This window comes from Zalophus californianus, chromosome 1 (genome assembly GCF_009762305.2).
Source record: "Zalophus californianus isolate mZalCal1 chromosome 1, mZalCal1.pri.v2, whole genome shotgun sequence".
Taxonomy (NCBI): Eukaryota; Metazoa; Chordata; class Mammalia; order Carnivora; family Otariidae; genus Zalophus; species Zalophus californianus.
In genome coordinates, this window is record NC_045595.1 from 194309891 (window position 1) to 194325705 (window position 15815).

General features: G+C 35.4%; 1 pseudogene; it reads left to right on the top strand.

Moving 5' to 3' along the window:
• LOC113915853 overlaps positions 1 to 10114 on the top strand; it is a 39271-nt pseudogene extending 29157 nt beyond the window's left edge.
• Positions 10115 to 15815: the final 5701 nt, after the last annotated feature.

Sequence of the window (15815 nt, forward strand, 5' to 3'; positions counted from 1 at the left end):
AGAAATATTCAAAGAGAGTAATGCTGCTAAGTTTGGAAACATAAATTGCATTTCAAAGATCCCTTATAGACAGGGTGTTGGGTGTGATTTTTTGTTCTCCTATTGTGAAACCTTAATTCATTTGGTAGTAACTGAAGAGAGAAGCAGGGCGGAAGGCCATCTTGTGAGTGTGGACTGTAGCAAGAAAGGTGGTTTTAGGGACTGGGATTGTATTGGCAACTTCTCATTTCAGAAGACAGTTCCCTCCTCATGGCAAAAAGAGCAGCAAATAGGGTTTTGGGAGTGATTGCTGGAAGCGAGTCTATCTTCTCATCCCTTTTACTGCTTCTGTGAGTGATTTAACGCCCAAAACACATTCATTCCCTGTTGCACTGAGCAATGGCATATTCTATACCTTGCAACTTCACCCTGACCACTTCACCCATGAATGTTATTTTTATTGTTATTATCTGGTATTTGTTGCTGGACAGTATTTTTAGTGCATCATCTAGAAACTTGCTTTGAACGCTTTCTTCCTCATGTTTGGGGATGTTTCTCCCCAAACTATGTCCTCTTACATTCTCTATCAGTGCATTCAGTCTCAAAATGACCTGTCTGACAAATGTGGATATTCAGTCTTCTGACCAAAGTGATGGGTTCAAGCAGTGGTTTATATGCAAAGAATGAATCATGGAACACTACATCAAAAACTAATGATGTACTGTATGTTGATTAACATAATAATAATAAACATTCTCAGTGCTAACACAGTTATTCACTAAGATTGTTATCTAAATATTGAATGCCATTTTTGCTTTACAAAGTAGGGATAGCTTATCTATAGGAAAGAGACCAGGGGAGACAATAAGGCAGGGACAAGTAAGAATAAAATTCAACAAGAAAGACGAGGCCAGGGGCGCCTGGGTGGCTCAGTCAGTTGATCCGCTGCCTTTGGCTTGGGTCATGATGCCAGTGTCCCAGGATCGAGCTCCACATCGGGCTCCCTTCTTGGCGGGGAGCCTGCTTCTCCCTCTCCCTTTGCTGCTTCCCCTGCTTGCGCTCTCTATCTCTCAAATAAATAAATAAAATCTAAAAAAATAAAGACCAGGCCCTGGCCAAATGAGGTCTTCAGCTCCACTCCTGGGACCCAGGTAAGCAGAAGAATTTATCTATTCTGTAAAATTCCCAAAAAGCCAAGAAAATGTATTTTTGATTCAGAGAATTTGTTTCTCAAACAAATGAGATCTTTAAGCATTAATAATGGTGCTGCCTTGACCTTTTAATTTCCAGTTTGGATTCAGTTGACCTCTGCATGAAGTAGACCATTAAAATTTTGATTTAGGTTACTCCCTACCTTCTAACTCAAATATTTAAAGTGTTATGTGCTCTGATTAAAAGCCTGTTGTTCTCTTATATGACATTTTAGGATAAAAATTATCTTTTCATATTTTAGTTCCTTATATCTATGTTAAAACTTAAAAGGCAATAACATCAATAAATTTTAATTGTGTTATCACACTGTCCTCCAGAGATATATTATTCATATTTTTCAAATGACTGAATGAGCAAATTTCACAAAGGAAATGATTTGTTTCTCACTTTTAAAGGGCCTACAGGAAATTTCCCCCTTAACTTCTTTTTAGGTAATTGGAAATAATTTTACTATCACCTGGCCTATATATTCATTTCCAAATCTTATTTGGTTTATTCAAATATTTATTTCTGACATATTTAGGCCCTACTCCTACCTTACATGGAAAATTTTATTCCCTAAATCTGTGATATGAGCATTAATTGAGCATGATATTGGTTACCTCAAGCTGATATAGATTACTTAATTGCATTATTTAATATAGTAAGGGAAAGAGTCTTAAGCTGTGTTATTTAAGAATACATAACTATTACAACAGTGACACTGTTTTGACTAGGAAATACTACTTCCCTTAAACAGTTTTAAATACTTATCAATGAGAAGAATAGAAAAACAGGCTGATTGTAATTTTAAAATCATTTTTATACAAAATAATTACATATCAAATGTCAAGAACAGCGATAAAATACATATATCATGATTCTAGTGCAGTTTTCTCAAAATCATTTTTCCCTCTCAAGATAATAAATACACATGCTAATAGAACATTTGATTTTCCACAAAAAGTATTTAAATCATCAAAAGTAAGTCCTTTGTCTCTTGACTCACTTTATGTAGTTGAAAACCACATGAAAGTAAATAAGCAAGTTGGAGGATAGAAAGAGATTTATATGCACCCCATCAACAGATCTGGAAGTTTTCTTCATATTTCTCTCCTTTTCTCCTCTCAATGATCAAGCATTGGTAGATGTCCCAAATAACATTTCTCAAATTTTGTGCCACTCTATCCCCATTATCACTGCCTGAAATCAAGGCTTTACCATATTTTCTCAGCTACATCCCAACAACTCACCACAGCCAACTTACTTCAGCATCCACACCGCTACCATATTTATCCTAATATCAACAGTGTGTGTGTGTGACTATGTACTGCATTTACAGATACATAAGGATATATAGTATACTCGTGTGGGTTTCTCCTGTATTTCCACACAGCTTATAGGTATGAACCACATTTCTTCACATGTCATATAAGACCCTTCATAATTCAACACCAGTTTGTTTTTGGAGACTCTCCAGTAAAACCTATTCTCATACTAAAATCATTATATTCACATAATAAGCACTTTCCTTACATTCATAATCTTGTACTTAATTTCCTTTTCCATTCCTGAACATTCTTTATACATTATATACCATATCAGAAAAACTTGCACATAAAGTTTAAGTGCAAATATTTCCTTTCCTAGATCTCGTCCTTCACTCTCATCAAGCAAATTTAGTTATTTTTTGTTCCTAGAGTTCCATCTACATACTTATCAGTGTGTATGTGTAGATATGTATATTTGTATGTGTGTTTAACTTGTTTATTTTTTGTATCTCCACAATAGCTAGAAGCTTCTGATCTCCAATTTTAATTGTTTCTGGATTCCCAACCTCTTCATAATGAGAATATAAAAGAATAGCTTCATAATGTTTATGTCTAATGTAAAACTCATAATATTCTCAAAAGATTCTTAAAAATAAAAGAAAGCATGTAGTTATAGTGTAAATTTTCAGAAATCATGTGGAATGTTAAAGAACAATTTGTGATCTTCTATATACATGTAAAACAGATGGACAATAATTTCAAATTCACTTATTCTGCTACCTTACTAAGTTGGTCTCAAAAGGAAGGTTTCATTAGTGGTAGAAATAGAAAGTATTTATGCAGGATACAGGGATTGTGTGATGATGAACTGCTTTGCATACAAGTGAGGTTAGAAGATTCTTACATGAAAACCAGTGTGTTTCTCATTTCCATCACTAGGCTTCATTATGCTATGAATGACATGTGCCATGGTAGCAAATTTTAGATTATCATTTTATTAAACAGTAATATGCACGATTATTCATTATTGAAGTATCCTGTTGGGATTCTCAAGAGTGATGGTTGCATTATCTTAGCAAATATAGATACAAATCATACAATTAACTATTTAAAAACTAGGTTTTTTTATTGAATCAGAGTTCTGCCAAAGATAAGAAAATAAACACAGGTGGGAACATATTTATAGGATTTATAAAACCACTTGATTTTGTAAGTGAGCATTAATTCCATTTAACAATATTTGCTGTGTTACACAAATCTAAACCAAATTGGAATGTTGGAAATTCTTTAAAAAATTAAATTAAATTGGGGCGCTTGATTGGCTCAGTCAATTAAGCATCTGCCTTCAGCTTGGGTCATGAGCTTGAATCCTGGGATCGAGCCCCATGTCAGGCTCTCTGCTCAGTGAGGACTCTGATTTCCCCTCCCTCTGCCTCTTCCCCTGCTCGTACTGTCTCTCTCTCTCTCTCAAATAAATACAATCTTAAACAATTATTAAAAATTAAAAAATTAAATTAAAAAATCAATCAAGAAGCTATGGAAACTTTTGTGAATAAGTATTACATGCAACAAACTATAATGCAATGTGACTTTGTTTCTCTGAACACACAGACAGACATAAACTGACACACAGAAAGGCAATCTTGCTGGATCATATGAATGGAAATAAAAACCAGTTTAATCTTCTTGGGGCCCCTGGGTGGCTCAGTTGGTTAAGTGTCCAATTCTTGGTTTTGGTTCAGGTCATGATCTCAGGCTCCTGAGATAGAACCTTGCTTTGGGCTCGGAAGGGAGTCTGCTTCCCCTCTCCCTCTCCCTCTGCCCCTCCCCCCTCCTCACACACTCTCTGTTTATCAAATAAATAAATAAATAAATAAATCTTAAAAAACAAAATAACCCTCTGTTTTAAACGAGATGGATAAAAAGAAGTCATTAATGTTGTGTGAAACACCTATCATCAAACTCCTCTCTGGGCTTTCAATGACAACTTAGCCTTAGTAAAACAGAAGATAACGCCGGATATTTTGTTCCAAAATGCTTGTTCTAATAAAATGTGTGTATGTGTGATAGAGAGAGAGGGAAAGAGAGACAGACAGACAGAATGAGAAAAGGAAACATTGAGTAAAATACAATTTATTGTACCTAATTACAATTACAATAATTATAATTGGAACCCACCAATATATTAGAACAGGTCTCTAGTTTGCAAGATACTTAAATTATACTTTGAACAGCTAATCCAGTGCACAGTTTTGGCACTGTCTCCATTTCTAGCATGGACCACAACAGAGAATATTACATATGTAATTTGCCAAATAAAACCTTAGAGACCACAAAATTTTAAATTTATCCTCACTGTAAATCAATGTTCTATGCCTAAAGTATTAAATACAGCCTCTCACTATGCTCTATCCTCTTCATAAATAATAATGAACTTTGTGTTTGTTATTTTCCTCTTGGATACCTGTGAATAAATTTTATTCAATGCCCATTTATTTGTTGTTTTAAGCTACCAGGTTGTCCAAGAACATCCAGAATTCCTATACATCTGAGTTTTTAAAAATCCTGAAAAACTCCAATGCTTGTAAAAGTTTTAGAATCATCTTAGGTTGAATTCACCCAATTTTGGGATTTCCTTTAGAAGAGAACAAAATTTATGTTTTACGTAGTACATCAGTAGTCCTATGTCTTCTGCCAGGGGACTGAGACAGAAATAGACCAACCATTTTGTTCTAGACCAAGGATTTTGTTCTATGGTGTATGAACACATAGCAGTTAATGTCACTAAACTAACTTGTTTGGAAGAAGTCAGATTACTCTATATCATTTGGGCATATCCAATTCCTTGTAATCTTGGAGAGATTATCATTTAGGCTTTGCAAAGAGTTATACACCTCTCTGAAGACTTTCTCATAATAATAAAGATTGCTTTTTCTGCAAATTTTAATATATCTACTTGTGCATATATTAAGTATACCATGTAATACACACTAGAACTTGCTGAATATAGAAGATTGTAAACTTCTGGGACACAGTATATTTTTTTTCTTATTTACCACTGTAACTTTTTTTTGCAGTACACTGTCTGGCACAAATTAGATAGGCATTCATATCTTTATTAAAATGACAGGTTTATAAATTCCATATCTTTAACTCTTTGAACTAATTTACTATATATTTATTAGGCTGTATACAAAATAATAAACACACATATAATAGCATCAGAGCATATATTATGTATACTAAGATGCAATTAATAATCACCAAGCTATAGTATAGAAATATAGAAATGTTGCTTGCTGCTCCATTCACAGAGGAAAAAAACAAAAATAATTATCAGGGAATTACAAATCAAAACCATGATGAGATACCACCTCACACCAGTCAAAATGGCTAAAATTAATAGAGACAACAGGTGTTGGCCAGGATGCAGAGAGAGGGGAACCCTCTTGCAATTTTGGTGGGAATGCAAATTGTTGCAGCCACTGTGGAAAACAGTATGGCTGTTCCTCAAAAAGTTAAAAATAGAACTACCCTAGGACCCAGCAATTGCACTACTAGGTATTTACCCAAAAGATACAAAAATACAGATTTGAAGGGGCACATATACCCTGATGTTTATAGCAACATTATCAACAATAGTCAAATTATTGAAAGAGTCCAAATGTCCATTGACTTATGAATGGATAAAGAAGATATGGGATATATAAATATAAATACAAATACATATCAATTTACATATATATCAATATATATATAATGGAATATTACTCAGCCATCAAAAATAATGAAATCCTGCCATTTGCAATGACATGAATGGGGCTAAAGTGTATTAAGCTAAGAGGAGTAATTCAGAGAGAGACAAATACCATATGATTTCACTCATATGTGGAATTAAAAAACAAAATAGATGAACACATGGGAAGAGAAAAAAAAAGAGAGAGAGAAACTAAAGCAAACCGTAAAAGACTCTTTCCAACAGAGAACAAACTGAAGGTTGCTGGAGGGAAGTGGATGGGGGATGGGCTAAATGGGGGATGAGCATTAAGGAGGGCACTTGTGATGAGCACTGGGGGTTACATATTAGTGATGAATCACTAAATTCTACTCTTAAAACCAATATTATACTATATGTTAGGTAACTAGAATTTAAATAAAAATTTGGAGGAAAAAAAGGAAAACAACAAACACACACACTGATATCCAAAGAATTAAAAAATCGCCTCTATATACTACTTTTTCGGTACAACTCGAACACATTGTTTTCACTAAAAATGCAACCTCAAACAAAAGTCATAACAGAACAATTACATTATTGAATCCTCCTTATTAACAAATATAACATATACTCATTTACTGAAGTTGGAATATGCTTTCTGGGATTTGTTATCATAACTCATTTAAGTAAAAAGTATGTCTTAATAACACTGATTGTGATTTCATATTTATCTATAAATTTGAATATGACTGTGTATATAAAATTTTAAATATTAATTAATCTTACCCCATTATATCATTAAAGACTAGTTAATTGGGAAATTTTAGGGTGAGTAGGATATCTTTTGGATGAGCAGTTCAAAATTATTCACTGCAAAGAAAAATGAAGTCATCCTAAATATCCAGACATGCTCTTCAATTGAATATTATGGCACTAAAAATGACAGTTAGAAGAATATATACTATAAGGGGGACTGGGGTTAATTTTATGTGTCTACTTGGCTGGGCCACCATGTTCTGGTATTGGTTCAAACAATCTGGATGTGTCTGAGAAGGTATTTTTTGGATGAGATTAGCATTTAAATCAGTAGACTTTGAATAAGGCAGGTTATCTTCTATAATATTGAAGGGTCTCGTCCAATCTGTTTAAAGATTTACCCTCGCAGATCCCAAAGGAATTCTGCCAGCAGAGTGCCTTCAGACTAGAACTGCAACTCTTCCCAGGGTCTTCAACCTACTGGTTTACCCTGCAGATTTGGGATTTACCTAGTCCACACAATCACATGCGTCAATTCTTAAAATAAATCTTCCTCCATCTGCATACACATTCTGTTGGTTCTATTTTCTCTGGAGAATTCTAATACAGGAACTTAAGAGTACACAAGGTGTTCCAAGAAAGAACTCAACATTAAAAAATCACCTTAACACCTGCTAAATTCTTAACTGGCATCATTATCAGTCTGTCATCATTAAATTTGATTTTTGGTGATATTTGACTAAATACACCAACTGTAGAATCTATTGGGTACATATAAAAAGATTTGGGTAAATGTATAAAACACTTTAAATTCAAACAAATATAATATTACACAGAGAATTAAACGAATAAAGATTATTAATCATTAAACATTATGATTTCATTGCACAATGAGTTGTCTCCTACATTAATAAAACTTGTAACTAATAAGCACAATAATGTCTAGCATTTATTGAGTGTTAGTTTTGTACCAGGTCTTAAGCTATGCATTTTACATTCACTTATTTAGTGATAAAAACCAATCTATGAGGTAAATACTATTGACAATATGCATATGAGGAGGCATGACAAAAGAGGAAAAATTATTTCCCTAGACTCATAATAAGTGACTGGACTGGGAAGGAAACCCAGGTCTGTCTTCTTCCAGAGACACAGAGCCAGACACCACAACTCCTTGGCTAATAGCCAATCCTAAATTGTTCACAGTAAATGGTTCCTTAATAATCATTCAGCATCACTAATTTATGTAAATCTTCAGTTCACTTCAATACATTTGGAAAATCTGACTACCATTTTTACTTTCAATTGTGCTATAATATTCATTGGCGAATTTACTACTACTTTGGTTCCTCAATTTTTGCCATATTATAGAATACAGTATCGGAGTCCTGGATTTTCGAGGGTTTAACATTACAGCTCATTCTTATAAAAAAACATAAACACACTATTCTGTTTGGTCCTTTGGATGACATATAATCTGACACTGTTTCTTCAAACACATTTTACTAATGATTAATTTGAAAGATTGTACTGTGGGAAGGTTAAGGGCATAGTTTTTGGAGCCAGAATGTCTGGAAAAAACTCTTAGTCCCTCCACCATCTAGTTGTGTGAACTAGGCCAAATCAGTCAAATTCCTGGGTCTCAGTTTCTCCATGTGTGAAAGTAGGGATAGTAAAAGTGTCCACCGTCAGGATTTTTGAGGGGTTTATTTTAGTCCATAATTGTAAAGCTGTTAGAACAGTCATAAACATGGTACAGAGTTTGGTAGTATTTTGCTTACTTTAAATATTAGTTTAAAACATATATAACTGAATGGAATTCTATATTCTGAGGTTAAAATTCCAATCAATTTATATTTTAGGTAATATTTTATCCAATGTTGTTTGGGATATTTTATGGTATAAAACTTTATCATACTCTTGGCTCTATTCATTTCACTATGCTTGCTTAGTCAGACTTATAAGCCAACTCCAATTACAAGCAGAGACTCAGCCATCCATTATGTTAGCTTTGTTATTTAGGATCAGTGGTTAATGGATTTCTGATGTAGATGGAAGTTTTTCTGTAACTGAGATATCACTTTGACAGATGAGGTCACAATACTTTAACTGATGCTCTTTCAAGCCTGAGGAGTGCTTGCTAACATAGGCTCAGCTGATGCATTTCAGAAGCAATGCATACTACTCAGCAGTCTAGATCATTCTATACAGATACATATTTTTTAAAATTTTTATTTCAAGGCTTTGAACAAACTCTACAAATTGATCAAAGAAGAATTGTTATTAATTAGACCTAATCTTTTTAATGGATAGTTTGAAAGGACTAGACACCTTCAGTACAATGAAATGCTGCCTTTGATGTAATTGTCATTAATCTGAATTCAAAGTTATTAAATTCGGGGTCTTTCCTCCTTACAAAGTTCTGCTGTTTCATTTACATTGTCATATTTTCTGACAATAAAAGTAAAGCTCCTGAAACAAGAGCAATTAAAAAATAGAATTTCATTTGAAAGCTTACTTTTCTATTAAACCATTGCTATAATCACTGTAATATTAAGGTATTATGTAATTCTGTTTAGGAAACTAGGGCACTAGATGTTTTTAGAGTTTTCTTCGTTAAGAACAAACAAAATTAGAAAATTACCTTAAATTTTTTCATCCTACCTTGAATAGATAAAAATGTCAATTTACAGTTCAAATGAGGCCAATTTGCATCTTTTTATAGACTGAAAAGAAGCAATATGAGTATGTGTGTTAATGGAAATATCACAATGTATTTTCAGATATGTGAATGAAAAGAAATAAAGAAATTACATACAATGTATAGAGAACAAATGCACGTAAAAACATCATAATGGCTCTCAATAGAGTTCAAACTTATAATATCAAACACATAATGAACTAAAATGCTGTATGGATATTGTATTCAAATGAATATATTTCACTCTGTCAGTAGCCTGAAATAAGTCAATGTTTTCTTGTTTGTTTAGAGAAGGGAAAGTTGATGCTAAGAGGAGGGTCAAGTGGAGACAACAGCCTTGGTCAGAAGCACAGACTGGTCAGCTGCTGGAAAAGGAAGAAAGTTAGAGAATATCTGGGCAAGAAGAAAATAGGCCGCAAAATTGGTAGAGGGAGCATGCAGAAGCTCTTTGTAATTGCTTCTATTTTTAGTGAAATACAAAGCAAGCTTATTAGCTGAGGATAGGGAATGGAGAATAGGTATTGGGAAATTGAGAGAGGAGAAAAATATGAAACAATAAGTAGAGCAACTAGGAGTTGACTAAGTAGCAGAATAACTTACATGCATACGTTTTTCCCGCAGAGCAAGGAACCTAATGCGGGGCTCAATCCTCTCTTCAATTTTTTAACCTTCCTTTTCCTCAATTAAACTCAAAGTATTTGTTGCAAATAGAGATTTTTGTGGAGATTTTGATTCCATATACAGTTTTACTCAGCAATCTGCTTGTAACAGGGAACACAGGCAATGGTAGGATTACCTACAATTAGAAAACCAGATTTGAATAATTAATGATTGTTGATCTCTTTTATATTAGTAGTGTACTGAATAATATCAGGGTTAAAAATGAATAATATAGTCTTTTATGCTAAATGTGGGAAATATGAGACACACATATCTCTTCAAATAAAATTTAACTACGCTGTGAACCATTCAATTGTAACTGATAAATATGACACACTAATATGTAACGAATTCTGAGGAGGAAACATTGCAGTATGAATAGACGATTAAATGATCACAGAGTAAAGAAATAAATCCTTCATTCAAACTTAAAATTTTTTGGTTTTCTTTTTTAAATAAGAGTAACTGAACATCTGAGAGGAGGAACAGGGATACTTTGTATATAGAGGCTTTGCATCAATGATGGCAAGTAAAGGAAGATGCAGTGTATCTTTAGAAGAAGATAGATCTCACTGAAGCATTTTCTCTCTTCCTTCATTTCTTCCTCCCTCCCTCCCTCTCTCTTTCTTTCTTTTTTTTTTTATGGTAAAAGTTTTCAACATTTAATGAAAAAAACTCAGAGCAGTGCATTATTTACATGTAGGTAAGAAAAAAACACAAGGGCTCTTCCTGGGGGCTGTCAGAGAGTTTACACAAACCCATCACCCAGAAACTGCCCCCGAGCACTTCCCAACCAGAGCACAGGGCAGGCAGACAGCCACCAAATCCTCGTCAGCATGGCAGGCTCCTCAGATCAGGTCAGCCACGTTCATGGGCATCTCGTCGATCTGGGTGGAGTAGTACTGCTCAATGTCCTTCAGGATGCCGATGTCATCATTCTTCACAAAGCTGATGGTCACCCCCTTACGGCCATGGCGGCCCGACCTCCCAATTCTGTGTATGTACAATTCTCTGTTATTGGGCAGGTCGTAGTTAATGATGAGGGACACCTGTGGATGAGATGTTGAATACACGTCTTTCTTTCTTTTTCTTTCTTTCTTTCTTTCTTTCTTTCTTTCTTTCTTTCTTTCTTTCTTTCTTTCTTTCTTTCTTTCTTTCTTTCTTTCTTTCTTTCTTTCTCTTTCTCTCTGTCTCTTTCTTCCTTTGTTTCTTTCTGAAGCAATTTTCTTATAATCAAGAATAGGAGATCAGAAAATATGGTACTTTCATACATCAGGTATACATTAATGACATGCAAAGTGCAAGGAATAACACAAAGACAGAAATGAAAATAAAAAGATCCATATTCCAAGAACTTACAATTTTGTGTGGAGACAAACTACAGAGTGATTTGTGTGACCAGGAAGGTAAATCAGAGTATCCTATGAGGGACCACAGAGAAACACCTTCTATAGTAGAGGGCAGGGAAGGCTTGGTGATGGAGTTTAGCAAAAGCTGCATATAAGCTGAAGCTGAAGTAAAAACCCAGAATAACAAATGGATGTAAGTGTGTATGTGTGTGTGCATGTGTATGTGCATATTAATACACATCTGTGAGTACTGGATCAGGTTGGGCTTTCTAGAAGGTAAACTCAACCCAATCCAGTACTCAAAGATATGTGATGATGACCCAACCATATTTATGTTTCAAAATCTGACAATCTGACTGATTTACAAAAGAATGAAATAAAGTTGAGTCTAGAAAGCAAAAGCAAACATAAATGAACTAAATGAAACAGTAAGAAGAGTGTTGTAGTTCAAGAACATTTGTTCACAATTATTTTTTTAAAGATGTTATCTATTTATTTGAGAGAGGGAGAGAGACAGAGAGAGCACAAGTTGGGATAGGGGCAGAGGCAGAGGGAGAACCAGGATCCCCCCTGAGCAGGGAGCCCAATGTGGGGCTCGATCCCAGGACCCCGAGTTCACAACCTGAACCAAAGGCAGACGCTTAACCGACTGAGCCACCCAGGTGCCCCATTCAACAGTTAATTTTTTTTTTTTAAAGATTTTCTTTATTTATTCATGAGAGAGAGAGGGAGAGAGAGAGAGAGAGAAGCAGGCTCCCAAGGAGCAGGAGGCCCGATGCGGGACTCGATCCCAGGACCCTGGGATCATGACCTGAGCCGAAGGCAGATGCTTAACCATCTGAGCCACCCAGGCGCCCCATTCAACAGTTATTTAACTACAGTTGCTTCCAAGATATTTTTCTAGGTGTCAGGAATATAGGTAAGACAGTTGCTACCTTGATGCCCATTGGAAAAATAGTGAGACTAAAATACGAGCAAGTAAATGAACAAGTACACACAGTAGCAAGTGTTATACATGGGATATATAGTGACTGGGAGTGAGCAAAATGAAGGGGAACCAAGAACACGCCTCAGTCGAGGGGGCTGATGAACTAACTGATTAGCTAGGGAAGATTAGTCATGGTAGGATATGACAGGAGTTCCACCAGCAGGGGGAAAGGAGCCATGGACGAGAACACCTGAGGGTGTTTAAGTAACAGCAAAAGTCAGTATGATTTGCACATAATATAATAGAAGAATGTAAGTGAGTTTAGGAAGTTAGGCAAAATAATTATGACTACAAATATGGTGGTAATAGTGGAAATGAACAAAAAGAAATCAGTATATAAAAAGAAGGTTGCATCTGGCGCCTGGGTGGCTCAGTTGGTTAAGCAACTGCCTTCGGCTCAGGTCATGATCCTGGAGTCCCTGGATGGAGTCCCACGTCGGGCTCCCTGCTCAGTAGGGAGTCTGCTTCTCCCTCTGACCTCCCCCCTCTCATGTGCTCTCTCTCTCTCTCTCTCTCTCATTCTCTCTGTCTCAAATAAATAAATAAAATCTTTAAAATAAAATAAAAGAAGGTTGCATCGATCAGAATAAACAATTCATTGATATGGAGAAGAAAGAGTTATTTCTTTTTTTTAAAGCATTTTTTTAAAGATTTTATTTATTCATTTGAGACACAGAGATACAGAGCGAGAGAGAGAGAGAGAGCATGAGGAGGGGGAGAGACAGAGGGAAAGGGAGAAGCAGGCTCCTTGCTGAGCCAGGAGCCCGATGTGGGGCTTGATCCCAGGACCCTGGGATCATGACCTGAGCTGAAGGCAGACACTTAACCCTCTGGGCCACCCAGGCACCCCAAAAGAGTTATTTCTTATAGTGAAGGTCTGTACATAATGAATAGCTAAGAACTGAATTATGTCTCCCCAAAATTCCTATGTTGAAGCCCTAACCCCCAGTGTGAAAGTATTTGGAGATGGGATTTGGGGAGGTAAGGATGTTTAGATGAGACCAGGAGGGTGGGTTCCTAATGATGTAATTAGTGCCCTTATATTAAAACTACTCAGAGCTTTTTTTTCATCCTCTCATAACGTGAGAAAACAGCAAGAAGATGGCTGCCTATAAGCCAGAACAAGTCCGCATCAGAACCAGACTTGCTTGGCAACCTGATCTCAGACTTGAAGCTCTGTACTCTCAGAAATAAATGATTATGGTGTAATCCACTCAGGCAATAATATTTTGTAATAGACAGAGAGACTAAGATGAATTATTTCAGTTTTCTGTATTAAAAAATGTACTGCTTTTGCCTTGATTTTTTTTAAAGATTTTATTTATTTATTTGACAGAAAGAGTGAGAGAGCACAAGCAGGGGGAACAGTAGAGGGAGAGGGAGAAGCAGGCTTCCTGCTGTGCAGGGATCCCCATGTGGGACTCAATCCCAGGACCCTGAGATCATGACCTGAGCCAAAGGCAGACACTTAACCGACTAAGCCACCCAGGTGCCCCTTGATTCTGTTTTTATTCTTTAAAGATTTTATTTATCTATTTGAGAGAGTGAATGAGAGAGAGAACAAGAGCAGGCATGGGCGGGGGCCGAGGGAGAGAGAGAGAGAGAGAAGCAGACTCCCTGCTGAGCAGGGAGCCAGACACATGGGGCTCCATCTCAGGACCCTAGGATCATGAACTCAGTCAAAGGCAGACACCTAATTGACTGAGCCACCCAGGCGTCCCTTTGCTTGATGTTGATAGATATTTTGCAGCTAACAAATTCTAGGTTGACAGTATCTTTTTTCAATGTTTTAAAAATACCAATCCTCTCTTAGCTTGCACTTTTTTTGACAAGTTTGTTATACTTTGCTCTTCTATAATTAATGTGTCATTTTCCTCTGCCTTTAAAAGTTTAATATTTATTTTCTCTAATTTGATTATGATGTCCCTTAACTTTCTTTAGGTATATTATGTTTTGGGGTCATGGAGGTTTTAGACCTGTGAGTTAGCAACTTTTATCAAATTGTAATACACACACACACACACACACACACACACACGTATCAATTTGTCAGGTTTTTCTAGCCTCTCTGACTTCTCCTCGGACTCCAGTCACTCATATTTTAGACTCCTTGATAATGTCTCACAAGTCACTGGTTTATCTATTCTTTTTTTCTGCCTTTAATTTTGGATAGCTTTCATTACTATATCTTCAAGTTCATCGATTTTTTTTTATCTGCAGTGTCTAATCTAGGACTTGCATACAGTGACATATTCACTTCACATATTATAGTTTTAATCACTCAATGTTTACTTTGAGTTTTTATTTTTCTATTTCTCTCCCTACATTCATATTTACTCTATCTTCTTGGACATAAGAAGTATAATGTTTAGAGTAGTTATTTCAAAGTTCCTTTCTGCTACTTCTGTGCTCTTTGTCATTTCATAGTCTGGTCTAATTATTTCTTTTTTTACATGTATGTGGGTCATAATTTCCTACTGTTTGCATGCCTGACAAGTTTGAACTGGATGCTATATTCTTTATGTTGTTGGGTGTTGGGTTTGTTGTATTATTTTAAATACCTTTTTATGATATGCAACTAAGTTATGTGGAATCAACTGGGTCATTTCAAGTTTTTTTTTTTTTAATTAACAAGCTTTATATTTTAGATCAGTTTTAGGTTCACAAATTTTTATTAGATACATCACTATGTAGATTATTGATTTGTAATCTTTCTTCCTCATTCTTTACTGCAGGCTTTTTTTTTTAAGAAAGTAATAATCTGATTTACTGGGGACAATCAAAGGATAATTTATCCCTACAGAATTCAAGTTGACCCTAAAAATCTGAGTCCTATCTTTTCCATACCCCTATATCACCATTGAAATTTGTTTTAAAGGTAAAATAGGATTAAGACAAATACCATGGAACATCCAAAAGTTGTTCACAGCAATGATAAACTTAACCAAATAGAAATCTATTTCTCAATTAGCAAAATCTGAAGAAAAAAATATATTACAAAGCTTGCTTTGTATAACCAGGAGGTTTTAAGAATATTCTCACTGCTACTTTCTTCCAATACTTATTTAGTCCTTTTGGAAAATGATGATGTGTTGGGGCACCTGGGCAGCTCTGTCAGTTAAGTATCTGAATATTGAGTTCAGTTCATGTCTTGATCTCAGGGTCGTGAGTTCAAGCCCTGCATTGGGCTCCATGCTGGGCG